At 40.4% G+C, this 24,501-nt stretch overlaps 1 non-coding gene across 1 annotated transcript; it reads right to left on the bottom strand.

Moving 5' to 3' along the window:
* Nucleotides 1-12,967: 12,967 nt before the first annotated feature.
* Nucleotides 12,968-13,035, bottom strand: LOC148032076 (small nucleolar RNA SNORD36). Its single transcript, XR_015691792.1, has one exon. It is a non-coding gene; the product is annotated as a small nucleolar RNA SNORD36 (small nucleolar RNA).
* Between the last annotated feature and the right edge of the window lie 11,466 nt (nucleotides 13,036-24,501).

Genomic DNA, 24,501 nt, shown 5'->3' with positions numbered 1-24,501 from the left:
CTCGAGGGGTTCACTATATATATACTCTCTATATAACGTGCATTCATGGCCTATTTATAAATATCCTAATCTATGAATTTTTCTTGAATTAAAAACAACCCTTTTCTATTCAATCTGTAAGTAACCCCTTTATATGACACCCTTCTATATGTAAAACATTTATAAAAATTGTGTTTTAAAAACCCCTTATTTTGAACTCACGTTATACATACATATATTCATGAGTGACCTCCCCTCCCCCCCGAGGCCCGTACGCATACAAAAATAATAAATAAATATCAAGCGCTTTAATAAATAAGCGCGACAAAATATAGGCGCCATGCCTAAGATATGCGCCCATCAAAAATTGATGATAATTTGAATACATGCTATCCTCCAATGCTTCCCACTGCCACCATTGCTTGCTCTACACATCAACTGAAGCATTCACAATTGTTAGAAAAATAATACAATTAAACCGACAAAAGTGAATACCTAGCAGTCTTCAGTTACAAAAATAAATTGGTTAGAAATCAATCCTAACCTTAATTTATTACAAGTGCGCACTCAAAACTCATAAATGTTTATTAATTTAAATATGTATTTTACGAAATCACCCGCTATGGAATCACCCACTTACACATTAAATTAACAAAACGCCAGAAAAGGATAGGCATCCCCGTCGACTTTTCGCACAAAGAATCCACTTTGTATATGAGCCCCGGTAATAATAAAATTTTACAGAATCCACCGCAAAACCTCACAGAATCCACCGTGGAATATGCCTCCTGGCATCAAATTTTTTTAAATATAAAAAGTGTTATGGAGGCTAGGAGAGCAGTAAGAATTAGTTTGACCAAGTTAATAAATATTTGCATATTGAAGTCTACATTTGTATAGACAACTATAACTAGATGGCATGGTTGATGTTGTCAACCAGGCTTGCTACTACATAGTGTGAATTTGCGAAGCTTCGAAGGCTACACCTCACTCACTTTGCATTCTGAGCAAAAGAAAGTAGCCACATGTTGTTGCTTTCCATTGCTCACAAGAACAGAATAGGCAATTCACTATGCACAACAAATAAGGTGCTCTCATCTCAAGGCTAGGTACCCATGTTTCAAATGCAAATAATGGTGGATAACTAATGATGCACTTCAAAAACTAAGAGGTTGCTCTTTGTGCAACACATGTTTAATGTTTACATGCTATAAAAACTAATCATTACATCTAGAGGGCTCCTAGAGGACCTTATTTAGCTCTATCGCACTCTCTAGCTCACACACACACACACACACACACACACACTCTCTCTCTCTCTCTCTCTCTCTCTCTCTCTCTCTCTCTCTCTCTCTCTCTCTCTCTCTCTCTCTCTCTCTCTCTCTCTCTCTCTCTCTCTCTCTCTCTCTCTCTCCAATGATAGGTAGTATATGTGTGTTTATGTCTAGTGGACACACACACATCATATTTACATATGATCAAAAATAACTACCTATTTGGTTAAGATACCCATCATGTGCCATGGCCATCCTTGTGAGTACTTTTTACTAGACACGGATATGCTAAATAATTATGTAAGATGCCCATCTTGTGCTACTTCTAGCCTTAGGTACTTATTGGATATGGATACATCAAATACTTAACTATTCTACTCCAAACCCATGCATATGCCAAATATTTATATAAAATGCCCATCTTGTGCTATTTCCATTCTTACCAATCTTTGCTTATATTTTTTTGTTGCTATTCCCTTGTAGATGAAAGGAAACATTGTCATCACATGTACTCAAATGATTTAACAATTCTAAGCCATGTTTAGGTTGTGTTTATATTAGATTTTCATTACTTATTCGCATGCTTCCATAGTTGGTATTGTTATGTTAAACACATTTGCTATCATAGCCTTTCCTATAAACAAAAGCGAGGTAGACAATTCCATGTGGCTTTTGATTCAAAGATCTCTGTGCTTACATCTAAATTTAGGGTTAATTTCGCACCATGACAAAATTTTATAGTCAATTTAGCATGTAAATAGTGCACATTAAGATATCCATATCATAAATGGCTTTGATTTTTCTTTGATTGGCATTATAGCATTGAACTTCCTATGTAAGAACACACACACACACACACACACACACACACACGTGGGGGAGAGGAGAAAGATTATATTTGTAAATATACATCTACACAAAAATGACCATAAAATAGTGATATCGAGGTAGTGATAGGATATCGGTGCACAAATCAAATGCTAGATGCGTGCATAGTGAATGCCAGAAGGTCCCCAAGAACAAAGAACTCTACAAATCTTCATAATTTTAAGTACAAAGCAAAAGCAAATTTGCCCGACATGAGACAAAAGAGACAAATTGGGTGCAATCTCCTCCCATGCCTTTCGTGAGCGCTTCACAAGGCATGTATTTATAGATTTATTTATCTTTAAGCTCAAAAATAGCCCACTTTACAAATAGCATGCTTTTGCTTTTGGTGTTTGCATTCGCCTAAATATAAAGTAAGGTGTTTGGGTGTCCAACAGTCGGGCTATGCTCAAATACAAATATCAAATAATGAAATATTTAACCAAGAGTCTATGTGCATACAAGATAATAAATGTTTTGTCAAGTGCTTTAATAAATAAGCATCCTTAAATAAATATTGGCGCCACACCTATAGTAATAACGTGCGCACCCATAAAAAATAGTAATTCCTCTAGGCATTTGGATTCATGCCATCGCCCAATGCTACCCAATACCACCGCCGCCTGCTCTACACATCAACTAAAGCATTTATAATTGTTAGAAAATAATTAAATAAAACCCAACAAAAGTGAATACCTAGTAGCCTTCAACTACAAAATAATTAAATAGATTGAAACTGTGTCCTAACCTTAATTTAATTCAAGTGCATACTCTAAACTCGTAAATGTCCATTAATTTAATATGCATTTTATGCAATCACCCGCTATGGAATCACCCACGTGCACATTAAATTAATCTGACACCCGAAAAAGGACAAGCATCCTTATCAACTTCTTGTGTACAACCCCCGATAAATAAATAGTTTTATGGAATCCACCGTGGAATATGCCTCCTGACATCATACCCCCAGGGTAGGATAGCAATTGTCCTCAATTGCTATTAGCTCAATGTGGAACCAGCAATGAGGGGTAAGCACTTAGGTTGCGAGTGTGCATCCATTGGGCGTCTTCAACAGGATGATTTTTAAACTTAATCAAATATCTAGAATATCTACGACCAGTTCTAATGGTCATAAAGTCTGTGTCTAGAATAGTTTCAGGTTCAAGAATTTCAGTTTCTTCTTCTAACAAAGGAGGGTTTTCATAGACAGGGTGGATAGATAATTGGCCTCTAAAAGGTCGTAACAAATTGATATGAAAAGTATCATGGATATTCCAATGTTTGGGTAGTTCTAATTTAAATGAATTGTCATTAATCTTGTGAATTATTTTGAAAGGTCCATAAAACCTAGGTGTTAATTTAACAATAGGGTGTTTCTCAATACTTTTCAATTTTCTCTTTTCAATGCATAACCAAACATAGTCAGTATGATTGCTGGGATTTCGCAATTATATCTTTAACTTGAGCAAAAATAGTAGCATGTGTATTGGCAATATCATTAACAGCTCTAACTTTATTCGACAATGATGTGACAAGTGTAGACAATCTATGCCATAAATGATTTCAAAAGGTGCTTTATGAGTAGTTGTGTGTGGTGTATTATTGTATGTAAATTGAAGTAAATACAAATGTGTGTCCCATGTTTATGGTTTTGAAATTGTGTATGCATGCAAAAGATCTAGAATTGTACTATTAGTAGCTTATGTTTGCCCATTGGTTTCAGGATGGAATACAGATCATGAGAAATCAATCTTAGTACCCAAATTAGCGAACAAAGTAGTCCAAAAATTATTACAAAATCTAGAATCATGATAAAAAATAATAACTTTTGGCAAACCATGATTAGTGAAAACAGTCTTCAAAAACAATTGTGCAGCTTGAGATGTAATTAATGTTTTGTTGCATAGTAAAAAATATGCTTGTTTACTAAATCGATCTACTATAGTCCAAATCATATCATGATTAACTTGTGTATTAGGAAAAACACTTATAAAATCCATTGAAAGATGTTCCCATGGACAGTCAGGAATTGGTAAAGACATTAACAAACCATATTGCTTATCATGGTATCGCTTGACTCTTTAGCAAATTAAACACTCAGAAACAAAGTTAGAAACATCAGATTCCGTTTTCAACCAGTAAAAATCTTCAACCAATGTTCTTAAAGTAAAAATAATACCTCTATGACCTTGATATGGAGGACAATGAATTTTGTGCAACACAAATTATCTAAATTTAATAATGCGCACAATCTTTTCTCATAAAACATAAATCCATCAGAGTAAGACAAAGATTCAATTGGAATCCAGTTATTAGCAACTAATTTGTTTCGATTAGCTTGAAAACTAGGGTCATGGTCATAGGTATCCTTCATAGGAGTAAGGGAATCAAGGGATAGAATAGAAATATTATGGATACTTAGTCTCCTACTCAATGCATCGGCAACAACATTTTCTTTTCCTGGCTAATATTGGATAAGTGGATGAAAACTTTGAATGAAAGTAGCCCATTTAATATGGCGATCAGAAATTTATGGCTAACTAAGGAGATGTTTGATACTTTGCTGGTCAGTTTTAATCATAAATTCGGATCCCCTCAGATAGTGTTTCCATTGACGTAAGGCTTGAACTACAGCTAATAATTCTTTATCATAGGTGGAATACTTCATCTCAAAAGGTTTAAGTTTGCAACTAGAATAGGCTATGGGATCTGAATCTAGCATGAGGACAACTCCTATTCCTGATCCGCTAGCATCAGTGACTATTAGGAAGAATGATCTACTAAAATCAAATAATTGCAAGACAGATGCATGTGTTAAAGCATGTTTCAACAAATCAAAAGACTTTTGCTGGTTGTCAGACCAATGATACACAATACCTTTCTTTAACAATTTCGTCAAAGGTAATGCAAGCAATGAAAAAATTCTTACAAATTTCAATAAAAGCTGGCAAGACCTAAGAAAGAACATAACTTATGCACATTTTTAGGGATTGGCCAATTCGAAATTGCCTCTATCTTTTTAGGATCAATGCAAATACCATCAGAAGAAACAATGTGACTAAGTATTCAATCTGGGTTTCGAAAAATTCACTCTTGTCAAGGTTAGCATACAATTGATTCTCTTTCAACAATTTGAAAACTAAAGATAGATGTTCACAATACTCATTCTCATCTTTACTGAAAATCAAAATATCATCAAAGAAAACAATCACAATTCTCATACTTCAAAAATATATTATATCACAGTGCGTAGAGTTGAAGGTCACCATAGAGGTTTGGCAAGAAAATTTGACAAGATAGATAGAGATGTGTCTTCAAGAGATAAGTAGATTGCAGTGAATGTTTAAAGGTTTAAGAGGTACTTCACGATCCATCACAGGGGTTTGAGAGAGAATAATGTATGGGGGTTTAAGAGCTTAGACTCCAGACATGGTAGAGATAAGAGAAGGATTGAAGGTTTCAAGCCAAGTTCTTGAATATTTTAATAGAGCTTCCAACTGCATGTTCTTAGCAAAGATCATAAGAGTATTATCTCATAAGTTCTAACTCAAATCAAGCTTGTTTTCTTAACTGTAAGAGCAATCACAAATTGTAAAATCAAGTACAATATGCTATCATGTATCATAAACAACTCTGCATCCCATCATTCATACATGCTATGATCCCTGCTCGCGGCATTCTTAATTATTCAGTTAACTCAACCGGTCTCATCCACTGACAATTTAACCATAGCATGAATCAACTTTGCATGATTGCATTCAACGTAGATTGTCAAGGACAAAAGCTTATGAGTCAATTACAATGCTTGTAGGGCAAAGAGACTTGCTTCAAGAGAGCTTCAAATTGAGTTTCTGATAAGGATAAGTTACCACATCCAAGAAATAAGAGAAAAAATTCCTCTTAATTCAACTCAAAGCATCTATGAATGATCTACAAAACATTGCCCTGCCATAGGGGCACATAATACTTGCATATTTTGACAAGATGTCTTTTGTAGAGTAAGAAATGAATTAAAAGAACATTGATGTAGGTAATTCTCTGAATACAACTGAAGATATCAGTCCAAATATCTTCTGGAATTCACCTATGATGATCGCATAAACTTCCCCTAACATGGTGTCGGTGCATTTGGTATCAAAAGTCTATCAGGGGATAAGAGACAGCAAGGGTGAAGGGAGATTTAAGGAGAGAAGTAGACGGAAGAGAAGGGGTTCAAAGAAATAGAAGACATAGAAGAATACTCGCATAAAGAAATAAAAAATGTAGAAGAATACTAACAAAGATGAAGCCTGCCAGTTTATTTCTGCATTATGAGAAGATAAAACTCTTGTAGACAAAAACGTGTATAAAATAATACCTTCCTCTATGCTGCTTAGTTCACCAATCTGATGCTTCTATTGGCTTCGAAAGGGAGGTAAAATACCAGCACACCTGGCCAAAATTCTGCCAGATCACTCCCTCTTCATCTCCCACTTCAAAGTGTTGTTCACTGCGTGAAAACAGCGATCGCGCGTAGCGCGATTTTGATCATCTTTCTTTTTACATAAAATCCTCTCAAAATAGCTGAAAGCTACATACTTTCTTTTACATGTTATCCTAATCTAGAAGTTGTCTATAGTTTTATGGATTTTTATAAGAGATAATATCTAAAATATCAAAATTTGGCTAAAACCTGTCCAAAAATCTAATATTTTTGAACCATGGATACTAACACTAATGCCTAAAGTGGCATTGGCTCTCTAAATCTATAAGAAGCCACACTCTTAGATTTTTTCACAGGATGTGCGTGTAGTGGCACGACATCCACCCCCTCCTAACCTGCACATCCTCTGGCATGTGCCAAAGTCTTACGGTTCTACAATGTTAGAAGAAGTATATTCTGCCATGTCAATGTCTTCATCTTCTACCCCTTCTTCTTCCTCTATGTCTTCATACTCTTGAATTATATCCAAGTCTTCTAACTCATATATTGAACTTTCTCTTTGTTTGAAGAGCTTAATTCTTTTTCCAGCTACGAGTATCTTCATGCTTGTCCCATCCAATTCAGCCAATGAATATGTGGCATTGTCACGAACGACTTTTACCACATACGAGCCAAACCAACACTTAATTATCTTCCTAGAAGCATTGTATTGATTATCTAGGTTGCTGTCAAATATAAGCACCAAGTCATTTTCCTCGATAGCTCTTGGCCGAAGTCCATGTTGCCTATCAAATCTTATTTTGTTTTTTAGTCTTGCTATTTTTAACTTCTTAATAGCTGCTTGAACATCTTCAGGCCTTCTTTCTAGCTACCATATGCGCAAAGTTAGCAACTTTTCTCTACTGATACCTTCCTCCCAAGGTAAAAGACTCCATGTGAGAATAGATTCTTCAATTGGCATAATTGGTTGTTGTCCATGCATAAGTTCAGCTAGCATAAATACTTCTTGAAGCAAAAGGTGACAAATAGCTTGAGTGGTATTGGTTGTTAAATTTTTACCTTCAACTTGATTGGTTAGATCTTCTCTTGTAAGCACTAAATACCACATATTCCATATCCCTGTAGGCATGGTTACAAGGTCAATAACCATATATAATGTATAGACAAGGGATAAGTCGGTTGTAACCCATCTCGATGCTTGACCATAGAATACATCTAACACACACAACATGTTTCAACAAAATTCTCTATATCTCGACACATGCTCTGCCACCAGTATTTTTCTTTGACTTTAATAAAGGTTCCCCATATACCTCTACGGCCAACCCACAAGCTTTCATGAAATTCCTTCATTATCTGTAGTTGAAACCTTGTATTATCGAAAACTCGGACATGCGTTCCTTTCTTCTTCTTTGCGGGCTTCCATAGATGCCCATTTTTAAGAAATAAGCCATAAGATTTCCTCTTAATATGCTTGAACTCTTCATCAATCCAAGTCTCTTTCTTCTTCATTGTGCTCAAATATTGGCCGAGATCTTCAGCCAATCTTCTTCAAGGAAATGAACTAGAACTTGAGCAATGTAATGAGCATGCTGGCTTCTAGTTGACCACACTTCTTCCATAGATAAATCTTTGATCTTTGATGTTGTATGATGATTTACAATGGTACATTTTCATGTTCTTACTATACTTAATGCTATACCATTAAAAAGATCAGCTTCACCTGCAAGATTCAGCTTTGGGTTTGTATATGCAGCAACTGAAAATGTACTTTTAGCAGCCATGGAATGAAATTTAGCAAGTATAGATTCTTCAGCTTCATCTTCTCCCATCATCTCTTCTTCATTGTCATATCTTGCACGTGACAACATGTCAGCAACTGGATTCGCCTTTCCCGCAATATGCTTTAATTCATGGTTTAAAGATTTAATATATGCAATCCATCTTAGCATAGCAATGTCAGGTGTAGAGCAATTGGCAATCATGCCCAAGAGTGAAAGACAATCAGTTTCTACTATACAAAAGCACCTATAAAGTATTCATGATCACACTTTAATGCTATTACAACTCCCCACAATTCCCTTTTTACTTGTCCATACCTTCTTTGATGTTCATTGAGAACCTTTGCTCCAAAACGAATTGCATACCTGTTACCTTCAAGGTCTTCTTGGCAAACAGCCCATCCTATCCCAATGGGACTTCTATCCACAGTAAGGATGATGGGTTGACCATTTGAATAATTAGCCCTTTTGAGAGTGGGGACTGAAATTAACTTCTTTAGTTTGCGTATAATTAGAGTATGGTCTTTTCCCCAAAAGAATCTTTGGCCTTTTCTTAATAATTGATAGAGATTTTCAGCTACATGAGCAAAATGTGATATCCATACGAGATAGAATACACATGCACCAAGAAATCTTCTCACCTGTGAAATATTTATGCATTTTTCTTGCATTCTGTTGATGGCATCTATCCTGATTGGTGAAGGTTTACATCCCTAGGGGCCACACATATGTTCGACCACTAGGACTTCTTCTACTCCAAAAATTGACTTAGCTCTAGAAAGGGTAAGATGTATCTCTTCTAGCCTTGTCAAAATCCTATCACAATCATGAATATGATTAACTACAAATGTCCTGCAGCCATCTTCGTCAAGATCCTCATTCTTTTCATTGACTTCACATCCCTTGATAGGTACATCATCAAGAAATGGAAGAGTAAGTTGTGGAATAAAGTCCCTTAAGACTTTGTGCATGGCATTCATCATATGGGCTACGAAGTTTGTTGCACCTTGTGGTAAAGTGCAAATGCGGACCAATCCAAGAGGTGTCTTCATTGTGGTAATGTCTCGGCTTTCTAATAAAAGTTGAAATTGGTCATATCTTGAATATAGGTCGCCCATAGAATAAATTGCTCTACCTGTAAAAGCTTCAGCAAACTCATCAACAATTGGACCCGAACCAAAATTTCGGATTGTGAAATGATTAACAAGTTGTAGATCTTGAATGAATCGTAAGGATCCATTTTTCTTAGGCATGGTAAACCATCGATTTGAGTAAGGTGCTGAAGAAGGTTCTAAAATCTTCATTCTGATCTTCTCATTTAAAAGTTCCAATAATTTGGGCAAATGCACCCTTGGAACGGGAATGGGCTTAAGATTCCAAGGCACATGTGGGACCGTAAAAATGACCATAGGAGCCACAATATTTGGATCCACACTGCCTATTTCACTTGGTTGAAATGCAAAAGCTTTTTCCTATTTCATTAGCAATTGCATAAAAGAGTGTTTTTCAGTCAATGAAAGGAAAGAATTTTCACCCATTTTGAGCTCTTTTATACTTTCAGATATGAACTTGTGACCAATGTTGAAGGGATCATGAAGACTTGGTTGATTTGTTGCCCTATCAGCCAGCTCTTCACTTTCAGAATGAGGCACTAGGATTCCCACAGGCTTGACTTTCTTATCTACTATCTTGTATTTTACCTCCACTTGCGCTTCAGCCTTATTGAGTAAACCAATGTCTTCATACTCAACAAATTCTTGAATTGTTTGATAAAAACCCAATGTGCATACTTTTATGGAGTGATTTTCAACCTGATTTTCTGTATGAGTAGCTACATATATTTTAGCCAATGTGTCAGTAGTAATCAGTCCAAAAAAAATGCCCGAAATATCTTTATTTTCAGCCATCATGTCATAAGTTTTCAGCACCCTTTTTACATGACATAAATATTTTTTTTCAACTTTAGTCATGGTTGGAAGAGACTTATAACAACCCATACTATTGGCTATACACACATACAGATTTGCTAGAGATAGTTTTTGTAGCATAAGGAGGTTCAATCTTTTTACATGACACACTACCATAGCCTCCTTTTATAGCAATGCAGCCCGAAAAACCTTGAATTCTTGGGCATTAGGAGGCATAGGATAATCACACAGTCGATCTCTGTTTCGATGATGGTTAACACACACAATAAGAAATTGGATAGCTCATTCATTATCCTTGCTTCAGATTCGAGCATAGGAAGAACCATCATCAAGAGTTTTTGTTTCCAAGTCGGCTTCAGAAATGTAAGGTTGTCCAAGAAGAATGATAGGGTAACTACAAGAGTCTTAAACAAAAAAGTGGAATTTGTCTTTTATGTCTCCAATAGTTCCCTGCACATTAGGACATGCAGCATATAACTCTCCAGAAGAGTTATTTGTATCTCTCATTTGCCAACCTGGATCAACATCTATGGGCCATCCGTGGCTTTCATAGAGACTCCTTGCCATGATGTTTATCTCAAAACCATGGCCTAAGAGTGCAATACATGGTGTTTCTTTTTCTCCAATTTTGGCAACTGTCTCCGTTGTTACTCTTGCCCAATGTATACGAATGTAGTGACAGCTTGAAATGAATCAGGCTTCTTCCTCATCATGCATGTGATGTAGACGGCCCTTCTTTTTTCGAGGTGGGCTGCCCAACTGGTCTAGACCAGCCAACCATTACATTTTCAACCTTCACTTCTTTAATTTTTGCATCCATGCTTTCTTTATATTCAACTTCAATTGTTGCAATTAACTCTGTAACTGCTTCAAGATGAATTCCTTATGCAGTCGGCTTCTCTTCATCTTGCACAAAGACTCGAAGAGCTTGCAAAGAAGCATGCACTATTTCTTCAGCATCATCACCAACATATTGTCTTTTCTTTTGCTTACATTAATAATTACATCATGAAATTCACGTTTAACAATTTTCAGAATTTCACCTAAGGTGAACTCAATTTTACTTCCCAGAATTCATTATTCTAGAACTCGTTTGAGATTGGTTGCAGATTCTATGTCAAATTGCAATTTGTAGCGTGGCTGCTTGCCTTTCTTCTTTCCTTCGGCCTTCTTTGTTTGTGGTGCATCTTCCATCTCTTGATCTAGGGTTATATTTTCAGCAAGCTTTGGTTGTTCAAGCGTTCTTCTAGTTACCTATTTCGGAGGGCCAGAAGAGGAAGGCCCTAGTTCATCTTATCTTCTTCTCTTTTCTTCAATCGAGACTTCTTTATGATTAACGTCAGCCAAATGTGCAAGGGCAGAAAAAGAATCTATCGGTTCTTTTTAACCAGTTATTCCTTGAATGCACTGACTAGTGTTAGTCAAATCATCTTTGGCTACTTTGTCGTGTTCCATTTGATCTAATACCTACATCCATACTTTAGATTGCACATTAGCTTTACACGCTTTCAAATTTGATTGCCAAGGACATCTCAAGCGGGCACGTTGGAGCCCCAAGAGGAACACCAAGGAAAAGGGAATTCTCTTGCAAGAAAATCTATCTTGTAACATCAACAAGCTTGTTTATCATGTTTCATATGATCACAATGAAGAAAAGAACACCAGGCACAACAAATCTTCATGCAGCATCATGTAGATCTCCCACGGATTTGATAGAATCAACCATATTCTTCAATATCTTCACAAAATCCATCAATAGAACAAAGAAAGCAAGGGAATACACCATCTTTGAATGGAAATACATCACATAGTATTCATCTTCAATATCTTCATAGTCTTCTCTCTCAATCTCTCATATACAATCACTCTGTTTTAGTAGAATTGGCTATCTCTGACTCTCTCTCTCTCTCTCCATCAATAATACATCATATCCTCACTACAATCTCTCAAAATCACTCTCAATAATCCTTCTTAGGTCGTGGATACCCCTCCCAAGAGGTATGTCTGATATGAAGAGTCACCAGAGCCACTACAGTGTCTTTTCATAGCTCACTACTGTCACTTCACTCTAGTCTTCACTTGAGTCTTCAGCAGCTACTTCTTCCACTTCTTTTAGCTCTTTTGCACTTGTATTCACCTCTTTCCAAGGCTAGAAAACTTTCCCAAAGTCACACATACATTCCACAGAACACATACAGAAGCATACAGAACAGTCTACAGAACAGTACCAGAACAGCTACAGTACAGAACAGAACAGAGATAGAACAGAAGCAGAAGCTCTACAGAAGACCTATAGAAGGTTACAGAAGGTCATCAAAACTACATAACTCATTCTCAAACCACTCCAAACTCTCACAAACCATTCAATAAACTTTCACAATATCTCAATCTTCATCAATCAATACTCCATCCCTCTTTACAGAAGACAATTAGAACAAAACAGACCAAAACAGAGCAAAACAGAAGGTATACAGAACCATTCAGAACCTATCAGAACATCACAGAACCACCAACAAACATCATGAACTTCCAAAACACAATCAATATCGTCCAAAACACTCTCAAACCACTTCCAAACCAATCAATCATCCCATAAAATCAACCATTCAGCTCTCAAAAACAACAAAAATCAGCCAAAAAACAATTCATTTCAACACTCGACATATCCCCACACTTAATAAGGAAGCGTCCTCGCGACCCAGGAAAAAGGGAATACAAGTTCAGGGAAAAGCTCAACTTTGATCTTCAATATCTTCTCAAAAAGAATTCATCCACCACGACCCCAACTTATAACCTGTTTCTGATATAAAAATACAAAGAAAGGAAAACTCTTTATACATTAACACCTCTTATCAAACAAGAAAATCACAACAAATTTATAAAGGATATAAGAGTTTGCTTCTTCTTCATCTGCATCTGCTTCAATTCTCCATCCACGACCCCATCACCACAATTCTCCAAAACGTAGCTCGTACACGAAATCCCATAGGAAACCACCACGTTCGTATTACATAAATGAACTCACAACACAAACACTAATACACAACACAACCATCTGAATGACTCCTTCAAAAAGAGAGTTTTTCATTAGAAAGCTTCCATTATACATTAGAAAGGTATCAATGAAGATGATCCCTCTTAAAAGCTTGATGTTGTCGGAATCGATCCATAGATAAGGATTCATCTACAAAGTTTTTAGGAGGATTTTGAAAAAATTGGAGATAGCACATCCTTTCCAACAGGACCAGGTATCTGCTAGGCAAACAGAGAGCATGAAAATACAATATCTCCAGCTGCTAGAAATCAATGCTAACATTGACATTCATGCACAACTTTAGAATAGGCTTTGAATCATTATGAGAGTGCCTATGCATATACGCCAGGTACCAAGCAAAGTGAGCAGTTAATCTCACTGAGGGATCTGCAGACTGTGAATACTGCTGAGCAAAATGAACATAATTCTGATAAGCTTGACTGGAAGCTATCCATTCTCCTGGAATTACTGGCCAATTAATCTGAGTTCCTGTAAGGGAATCATCCGAACTCCAGCCCCTTCTTCTGGAAATCTGATTATCAAACCCATCACAGTCACTAACCAACTGAGGTGGTTGAGATATAGAAGTGTTAGGAGAGGGTAATGGAATAAGGGAAAGTGGATGTAGGGAAGGATAGGAAAAATCATAAAAGGAAGAAAAGGTTAAAGAAGGAGTGGCAGAAATTTGGAAGGAATCACTAAGAAACGGTGTTAACTGATAAATAGGAAATGTAGAGGGTACATTAATGGAGGGAGAAGGACAGGGCGGAGAAGGGGAAAATACCCGATCCTCAATAAAGGAACAGTAAGTGAAAATGGGAATTTGAGGGAAAGATGAAGGTTGGAAAAGAAGAGGTAAAATAATGGTGGAATTAGATTGACAAAGGGAAAGATATATAGCATAGCGGTGAGCCATTTGTTGGTAATAGAGGAGGGTAGGAACAGAAGGTCCTAAGAGAGATCGTCTATGATAGGCATCAAAGAAGGTAGCATCAAATGGATTATGTTTGGAAAGATAGGTTAAGAGATCCATCCTCAGTTGATTAGTACTCTGGGCAAAGGTAGGAGCTATGTTTTGTCTTTGATTTAGGACCACCGAATCAATCATGGGATGCCACAAATTATCATGACAATCAGCTACTTTGGAGGAATAACTTTGGAACATGTCAGCTATGCGCAACTCCAAATGATTGACATACAAAACAGCCTGTAAGACCACATCCCCCACATACCATGCCATATCTACCTCATCTGGAATTAACAAGTCTCCTCGTAGATATATGTATGACATCAACATGGTATCTGGCGTGACAGAATCTTCAAAGACCATTCTGACTACCTCTGTCAACAACTCAGCAGACCAAGCCCCACTCCATCCATCCTCTGGAAAATGTAAATCCATCGTGGAAAGCTTCATGTAGAAGACCAACTTCTCTAAGTGGTAGTGGACAAAGAAAGAATGGTCTGGTAAGACATGTTCCTGAAACTGCTCAAAGGTAGACCATAACAAGTCCATTCTGGACTGCAATCTTTCCACTTTATCTTGGAATAGAGGGCACAAAGTAGCATGTCTCTGAAGAGCAGCCAAGTCCTGCTGGGAAAGAGAAGGAATCAATGGAACAGGAGGGCTTGGAGGAACAGAGTGGGACTTTGCAAGTTGATCTTGCAACTGCTTGATTTGGGAGGCTTGGTTGGCCACTGTGTCATTAGCAATCTGTAAAGCTGAAATTTTGTCATCTAAGATAGCTTGGAATTCCTTCGCTTCTCTGGACATCCTCTCCTTCTCTGCTGAAAGGCTAGTAACCTGGGATTGAGCCTCGAGTAACTGGGTCTTCAATGAAGAAATCTCATCGCTTTGGGTGGCAACTAGTTGGGTTTGTTGTTCCATTTGCTTAAATAAATCTGCTAGGGTATCCTTAGCAGAAGCTAACTCAGATGTTGCCTTATGCAACTGGTCCTTAGACTGCATGAGCTCTTCATAGAAAGATGCGTACAACTGTTGAACACAGGCTATCACTGACAACTCAATGGAACTTTGAATATCCTTGCAGAGGAAAGGAATGGCATCTCCTGAAACTAGATTGTTCAGGGAGGGAACTGAGATGTCCAAGGATCCTTCTCGATGTGCTCTGAACAGGTTATTGCAAGTGAGATACCCAGGGAGTTCACTGCCAGAAGTAGCAGGGATAGGTACTGAAGGAAGTACACAAGGAACTTTATCCACTACCCTCTTCAAGCGTTTGCGATGTATGACCAAGGGAGGCGGAGAATCATCATCCTCTATGTCAATGGGTTCTGACTCTTCCGAAGGTGGAGGAGGAGGTACTGGATCTGATGGAGGAGGTGGAGGCACGGTCTTCTATAAACCTGAATAGGTCAAGAAGGCAGACAAATATGATCCATACGTGACATTGGTAACATTACCCCTGGTGACTTTAACAAAATGCTGATCCATTTTAGTAAGGAGGTAAGTGCTCCAATCAATAGCAACTCCTTTCAGCACCATCCTGGAAGCTGTGAAAAGCTCTTTGGACAAATAGTGGGATGGCGTTTTGGCAGGCATAAACCTGTCCTGAAGAAACTGACAGATCGTCTACCATACGGAATCAGTAATCATAGAAAAGAAAACTCCTGAAGAGTTTATCACCTTCTTAACATCGAGGATTTCCCTTGTCTGCTTCTGCAACAGCTTGAGAATCTCTTCATTAGAGAAGAGCTGACGAGTGGTCACAAAAGGTTCACCTTTGAAGGGTAAAGACAGAGCCTTCCCTAAGCCTCGAGATGTCAAAGTCATAGACATGCCCTGGACTACGCCTGTCTTCTTGCTGTAAGAGGCCAGGAACTCATCACATAACGACGGATCCTCTGGAAGCAATGGAAAAGGAGTGGCCACAAAAGCAGCAAGTCCCTCCTTCGTGAGGGACTCAAAAGTAAGTAGGGAAGAGTAATCCCTACTAACTAATGGGACGTACTGGATAGGGGGAGGAGCATGAGAAGGCGCCATTCAGATGGTTACACACACACCACAAACACAGACAATCAAGGAGAATGCCTGCAAAGCAACAGACAAAAACCAAGGATAAGAGAACAACCAATAAAACGTGACACGACCAACTAACCCCAAGCAAACCACATCCTAGAAAAAATTCGACATGACCTTGAGACAAATGCGACCGAAAGCTTCATGCGATGCATCAGACAAACACCCAGAACCCCGTATTAGGCAACAAAAGAAAAAAAACTATATACCGCACCCGTAACCGTAACAAAGACAGGAAACCAAAACAATACCACATCCGACACATATCAAGACTATATCTGTGATAAACCAAGACTGGACCATGGAAAACAACACTAATGACTGCGCATACCCCTCCCACGAAACGGTTCATTAAAAATGGGAAGTAAGTGCAGTGAGGGGGGAATTAATTTAATGAATGGTTGATTTTAATCAATTATTAAAAATGGGTGAATTTTTATTAGGTGATAAACCTTAGCAAGAAAACGACGGTTCCTTATTATAAATTAAATTGCCCATTATTAGGTTAAAACGGTGCTTTTATTCGATTCCTGGACTTCGATACTCGACTGGGTCTCTAAATGCAATTCATTGATTACAAATTAAGGTGATGTGGAGCGCTTTTTTGCCAACACGTGCTCATGTGACGGCTGGTTTATTTTAATTAAAATTTTAAAGCGCCTCTATAGCGCACGTAGCGCGTGCGAAGTGAACGGCTAGTTTATTTTAATTAAAAAGAATGTGTATGTTGAGCGCGAATGCGCGTGGAAACTGTGGGAGAATAAAGAGTTCATTTTAGCAATTAATTTGTGATTAAGGGGGAAATAAAAATAAATAAAGCACATAAAATAAACACCTGGAAGGGGTGTGTATGTAATGCAGGAATGCGCACGGAAGAGTCTCCCAAAAGAAGTGAATCCAGTAAAGGAAAAGTAAAGACCACTGATGAACAAAAAACACAACACCTTAGCGGATGTGTGGATTTGGTTGGTGTTGGTTGTTTAGGTTTATTTTTTTATTTTTTTTATTTTTTATGTTTTATTTTATTTTATTTTATTTTTTTTGTTAAGTTGTGATTATTTATGGTTGAATAAATGGAAAATGAGCAAGGGAGATGAGGGGAATTTTTTAGAATTTTTTAGAATTTTTTTAGAATTTTGTACTATTTTTAAATGAATTTGCGACATTTAGTGGCAATTTGGGGGATTAATTAGGAAATATTTAATTTGCAGAAATTATAGGGTAGGTAATCGCCAGCGGACAAACTCCCAAAAATTGGCAAAAAGCAAAAGGAATTTTTAGAAATTTTTCTGAATTTTTTTATGGAAAAAGGAAGTTAAATATTAATTAAATCACATAAATCATGTTAATCAAATAAGTCAGTTAGAAATAAGTCAGTTAAGTCTGGTTAGTGTGGGTAAGGTAGGTAAGTCACAGGAAGTCAAGTCAGGTTAGGTTAGTCAGGTTAGGTTAGTCAGGGTAGATTAAGTTAGGTTAGTAAACTAAGCTAGGTCTGTGGGGACTAACCTAAGGAGGGTTAGTGTAACTAGGCTAAAGTTAGTTTAACTAGGGTAGGGTTAGTGTAACTAACTTAGGGTTAGAGTAACCTGACTAAGGTTAGTAAACTAGGGGTGGGGTTAGGTTAGTTAACTAGCGTTAGTAAACTAACTAGGGTTAGGTGGTTAGTGGGTGGGGTTAGTTAGAACTAACCTAGCTAGGGTTAGGGTAGGGTTAGCTAACTAGGGTTAGTTTAGGGTTAGTGGGTGGGGTTAGGTTATCCTAGTTAGTCCTAGTTAGGGTTAGGTTATCCTAGTTAGTCCTAGTTAGTCCTAGTTAGGGTTAGGTTGAACTAACTAGGGTTAGTAAATTAGGGGGTGGGATTAAGGTTAACTAACTAGGGTTAGTTCACTAGGTTAAGGGTTAACTAACCGAGGTGGGGTTAGTTGGGTGGGGGTGGGGTTAACTAACCTAGGTTGGGTTAGTTGGGGGGGGGGGGGGGGGGTTAACTAACCTAGGTTAAGTTAGTTGGGTGGGGGGGTGGGGTTAACTAACCTAGGTTGGGTTAGTTGGGTGGGGGGGTGGGGTTAACTAACCTAGGTTAAGTTAGTTGGGTGGGGGGGTGGGGTTAACTAACCTAGGTTAAGTTAGTTTAACGGAGGTTAATAAACTTCATGCAGGTTAGTTTAACTAACCTGAAGGGTAGCTGGGAGGAGGAGGAAGGAGGAGGAGGAGAGGGGCGGCGGCGGCGTTGGAAATGGTGGCGATGGCGTCGAAGGTGGCGGCGGTGGTCGTGGCGGCGGTTGTCGTGGCAGACGGCGACAGCTTCGACGTGGCAAACGGCAACTTGGACGTGGCGGCGGCGTCTGCAGACTGGGCACGACGGCGACTGCGACGTGGCGTGGAGGGAGGAAGGTGGAGGGTAGGAGAGAAGGCGCGGGAGAGGGGGCCAAGGTGGGGCGGCGGGGCCCTCAGGCAAGCGCGGAGAAGCCGGTCCGTGAGGTAGGCGGACGGGGCAGTGATGCGCTGGCAGGAGGAGGGAAGGCCAAGTGTCGCGAGGGCGTACAGGAGGCGCAGAGGCAGGAGACGGGGGAGAGAAGGAGGTAGGAGGCATGCATGAGGCGGAGGAAGGAGGGGAGGTGGGAGGGAAGAAGGGAGGGGATGGAGGGAGAAGAGGGAGATGGAGAGGGTGGGAGGGAAGGGGTCGGGCGGTTGGGGGGAAGGGGTGGGCAGGGGCAATGGGCGGGCTGGGTGGTTGGGTAGGGACAAGGGTAGGGTAGGGTAGGGGGTGGGCAGGGTAGGGTAGGGGGTGGGCAGGGTGGTTGGGTAGGGACAAGGGCGTGTACCCCCGTCCCGCGCACATGCGCGGGGCGGGGTAAAAAAATTTGCCGTGACGGGATTGAAACAACGCTGGGATGACGGTACGAGTTATGCGGACACGACCGGGGTGCGTGGGGATGCATAAAATCGAAAAAGGGCGCGTTCACGCGCAAAACGGGTGCGCGAATAAACGTAAAAATAAAGAAAAATTAATAACTCCCAATCCGGATTGCAAAAAGACATAGTGTAAAAACAAAAAGTGGACAGGACGGCAGGGGGAAAACAAGAAAAATATATGACGGAGGTTCCGGGGGGGTTAAAGGACGGTCACGTGCAAAAAACCCAAAAAATGAACCAAAAAACGCAATTAAAAATTAATATCGAAAAATTCGTGCAGCGAAATGAGGTGCAAAAAAAAAGGAAAACTGTGCAAAAATATGTGCCCGACAATCCTATCACATCAAAACGTAATTCCGACTGAGATAAGATGCGTTCACATGGGAAAAACCCAAAAAACAAACCCAAAAATGGGATCGGAAATTAATATCGGACAAACCATTCACCGGAATGACATGCAGTAAGAAGGAAAAATGTCCGCAGGAAGGAGTGGCACAGGGTTATCACGTTAAAATACAGTTTCGGTGGAAATAGAAGGGGTTCATATGCGAAAAACTCCAAAAATATGCCCAAAAACTCATTTAAAAATAAATCAGTAAAAATTCGGAAGTCGAAGAAGGGTGGAGGAAAAAGGAAAAAGGTGGGGGGAGGCACAGGGGACACGGCTGTCAAATCAAATTGGAATTCCGATGCAAATAGGGCAGGTTCACATGGAAAAATATCAAGAATACGCATGAAAAAGTCGTAAAAACCCGGAAAATTAATAATGGACAAACCGTGTATCGGAATGATGCGGAATAAAAAGGAAAAATGTCAGGGGAAAAGTGGTTGGCAGGGCTAGGACATCAGATCACGGTTCCGAAGTAAGAAAAGCGCGTTCACATGGAAAACTGGCTAAATTACGCAAAATGCTTCAAAAATTAATAACTCAAAAACCGTGCACCGGAATAAGGGTAGGTAAAAAGGAAAAATGGTCAATTCAAAGGGAGGAACAGGGCTATAAGGTTGGATTTGGAGTTTGGTGAACGTAGGATGCATTCACATGGTAGGACCTCAAAAGCAGGGAATGAAGGAAAACTGTAAGGGAACAGCCCCAAGGGTGGGTGGAAAAGGAACGGTCGGGTGGGAAGGGACCCCATCAGGGTAACAGCAAATCATGGCATACATGCATGAACAGGTTAAGGCATATGCAGAAGGGTATGCAATGTAGACGCGCAGGGACACGTCCCCACACTTAAGACCTTAACGGATAGGGTTAACCGAGCAACAGGGACCTAGGACCACGCCATAGACCATCCACTAACTTCCCCACACTTAAAACATGAACATCACTAAGAAACAGAAGTTGTAGGGTTAGAAAAACTTGGCCCGTTTCGTCAAGAATCAAGGTTGAGTGTCAACGGCACATCCAGTGTGGTTGTCGGCGCTGGAGGGACCAAGGAATCTTTACAGCGCACGTCCTTCATGGCAGGGACCACACAGCAGTACCCAGGGAGGTAGCTGATCGAAGGAATCGCAGGAAATTCATCGATGATGAGGGATACTACACTCAACTCACAATCACTCAATTGAAATGAAAGAACAGTCACTCGCCCCATGACTAATATCACTCGAGGAATAAGGATTGAAACCCATATCTCATACCCGGTTGAGGAATCGACAAGGGGGGAATGGTGTAGAAGGAGTATGCCAGGGTGCACAGTTGATGGTGCATTAGTGCGCCCAACCCGTCTGGCATAAGTGCAAGGAGGAAGGCAAGGGAGCCTTATGGTGCAATGTACAGAACAGGGTGAAGTGTCTTGTGATGACGGCAAAGACCAATCCCGTGGGTGCATAGGGAAACGGGAACATACCTGACTCCAAGTGTCGTAACATCCCTCAATCTCACCTCTCGGTAATTGATTGAAGAAACTCCAGTCACACTCAACCCACCCTCTGTCTCACTCTCTGTTGATAGATACAGGAGGGCAGCCTTTTCCTGAAACCCATTGATGTAATCCTCACACTCACTTGTACAAAGATTGTATGCCTTGTGCGCATTTGATGGTGCAACTGTGCATCCCGCCCTGTGCCGGCATACGGTGCAAGAAGGAAGGCCAGGGAGCCTTATAGTGTAGTGCACAGAAACAAATTGTGCTTTGTGCTTTGAGAGGCCCATCCCGTGCGTGCAACACTTCATTCACACTACTCACCTCTCATTTGATTTGAAGGGAAAAGACTGGTCTCTCGCCCCACCCTCTGTCTCACTCTCTGGTGATAGATACAAGAGAGCAACCTTACTCACTTTCCCATCCGGTTAGGATGAAAGCTCACATCACTCAATTGTTTGTCGATGAAGATCGTGTCATCAGGTGTTGAAGAGGCGTACCCAGGGAGGTAGCCATTAAATCGAATATTGTATTGGATAGGAACATGTCGTCTGCTAGAGGACAGGTAGACGCTTTGCAGAGAGACCCAGGACACAGCGTACCAAGGGAGGTAGCTTCGGAATTGGATCCTAGGGATATCAATTGATGAATCCATTTTTTGGACTGCGGGGTGTTACCACCTTTTCCACAGCCAGCTTCTCGCCCAAGGGTGTTTATCACCTTTTCTTGGAACGAGGCCTACTATGACAGGGAATTTCTTCCTTTTCTCTCATAACAGATTTGTTTTTTTTTTTCTTCTTCTTCTTTGTTTTTTTTTTCTCTTATTTTCCCCTATTCCCGAGGGTGTTTCCACCTTTTCTCGAAGAATAGGTCGGCATGACAGGGACCTAAGTCCTTTTCTCCCATGACCAATATGTTTTGTTTTTTTTTTCCTTCTTTTTTTTTCAATATTGAGCAAGGGAATGGTAGAAAGACCATTTGTCATAACCCACCTCGCCACTGTCGTTGGTGGAAAATAGAGGATAAGAGATCAAGGCTGAAAGGGGGTTTTGAGGGGATAGAGGATTGCGTCCACTTCATCAGGAGTGACTGAAGAACGGCTATCAGAAGCAGCAGCATAAGAAGTACAGTGCCGCGCCAACGAGGGAAAGGATCAAGTGTCCGTAATTGTCAAGATCCCCAAGGAGGGAAGTACTTCTTCAAGCGATATCCATTGATCAGAAAGGGATCATCAGAGGCATCAACGATCTGCACTTGGACAAAACCATTAGGGTTGACTGCAAGTACCTTATAGGGGCCCATCCACCGCTGCTGGAGCTTGCCACGAAACTTGCCAAAACGTGAATCATAGGCTAGGACCAAATCACCTTCTTTGAACTCCTTGTGCTTGATGAAACTGTCATGGTAAGCCTTGCGTCGAGCTTGCGTGGCTTCCATGCACTGTAGAGCCATCCTACGAATTTTATCCAAACATTCCAGGTGCAGGAGACGGCGTTGCAGTGAATCATCATCCCCCAAACGCTCTTTGATAGCCACTCTCAAAGAGGGTAATTTCAGTTCAACAGGAAAAACAGCTTCTGTACCATATACCAGCTGGAAGGGTGTCTGTCCTGTTGCTGCTTTATGGGAGGTTCTCTATGCCCACAGGGCCTCTGTAAGTCGATCGTCCCAATCACGACGATGTGCAGCGATTGTTCTTGTCAGAATCGAGCAGAGGATGCGATTGGTGACTTCGACTTGGCCGTTGGCTCTAGGGTAATAAGGAGTGGACTTGCAATGGCGGATCTTATACAACTCTGTCAACTCTTCCATGACTTTGTTGAGGAAATGAGTGCCTCTGTCACTTACCAGCTCTAAGGGACTACCAAAACGGGTGATGATATTCTCGTACATGAACAGGGCCACGCTGTTACCATCGTCCCGCTTTAGGGCTTTAGCTTCACACCACTTTGTAACATAATCTGTACATACAAGGATGTATCGGTTCTGTTTCCTTCTGGTAGGAGGATCGATCGGACCTACGAAGTCAATACCCCACTTCTCAAACGGCTTCAAAGGAAGGATAGGTTGCAGGGGCATGGCACTTGTCTTTGTGGGTTTCCCCATTCTTTGACAAGCATCACATCTTTTACAGTAATCATAGGAATCTTTGTGAATTGTAGGCCACCAATATCCTGCTAGCAGAGCCTTCCTAGCTATAGCTTCTCTTGCAAAGTGACCTCCACATGGCTCGTCATGGCAAGCCTTCAGAACAATCCCAATCTCATCTCCTGCAACACATCTTCTGAGCACTTCATCTTTGCCTTTCTTGTACAGTGCACCACCTAGCAGGGTGTATGGGGCTGATTCTAGCATGAGCTTCTTCCTTTCCCGACTAGAAATACCAGGAGGGTACTGTTGGGTTGCCAGAAGATTGGCAATGTCTGCATACCAGGGGGTGACAGTTTCTACCAAGAACAGGGAAGCATCAGGGAGGTCTGGATCATCCTGCTCCTCGTCTGCAGTTTGTGGGATACGCGACAGATGATCAGCCAGAACATGGGAACGACCAGGCTTAGTAATCACCTCAAAGTCGAACTCCTGGAATAGAAGGAGCCATCTCATCATTCGTCCTTTCACATCCGCTTTGTTCATCAAGAAGGACAGGGCCTCATGATCCACATAAAATTTAAAGTGGGTAGATAAGAGGTAATGGCGAAACTTTTCCAGGGCAAACACCATTGCCAAGCACTCCAGCTCTGTCACTGTATAGTTTCGTTCCCTATCAGTGACTTTTCGGCTTGCATAATAGATCGGTTGATCCAACTTCGAGGAGCCCTTCTGGCAGAGGACAGCACCTAAGCCTTCAATTGATGCATCAGTGTGTACATGGAACTCTTTCGTCCAATCAGGAGGTTGCAGAATAGGTGCCTCTATCAGACACTGCTTCAGAGTATGGAAGGCTTTGTCACATTCTTCCGTCCAAGTAAACTCTGCGTCTTTCCTCAGAAGCTTGTGCAAGGAAGTTGCCTTTGTCGCAAAATGGGCTATGAACCTTCTGTAGTAACCCACATGGCCTAGGAATCCCCTCAACTGTTTGAGGTTGGTGGGTGATATCAGAGCTGCAATCTTTTCGATCTTTGCAGGGTCTGTTGATATCCCTTGTGCAGAGACAATGTGGCCCAACAGAACTCCAGAAGAGACCCCAAAGATGCATTTGTCGGGGTTGAGGGAAATCCCATACTCCCGGCATCGGTCAAAGCATTGCTCCAGGTGCTCCCAATGTTCACGGATCAAACTATAGACACAGAAGTCATCCAAATATACTTCAATAAAGTCGTGTAGATGATTTTGAAATGCGGCCATCATGACTCGTTGGAAAGTAGCAGGGGCATTGCAGAGTCCAAACGGCATC

The sequence above is a fragment of the Lygodium microphyllum genome, chromosome 8, assembly GCF_053477565.2.
Source record: "Lygodium microphyllum isolate KBCC chromosome 8, Lygodium_microphyllum_v1.1.10, whole genome shotgun sequence".
Classification (NCBI taxonomy): Eukaryota; Viridiplantae; Streptophyta; class Polypodiopsida; order Schizaeales; family Lygodiaceae; genus Lygodium; species Lygodium microphyllum.
Note: the sequence above shows the minus strand (reverse complement) of the source record. Positions and strands in the feature narration are given on the sequence as shown.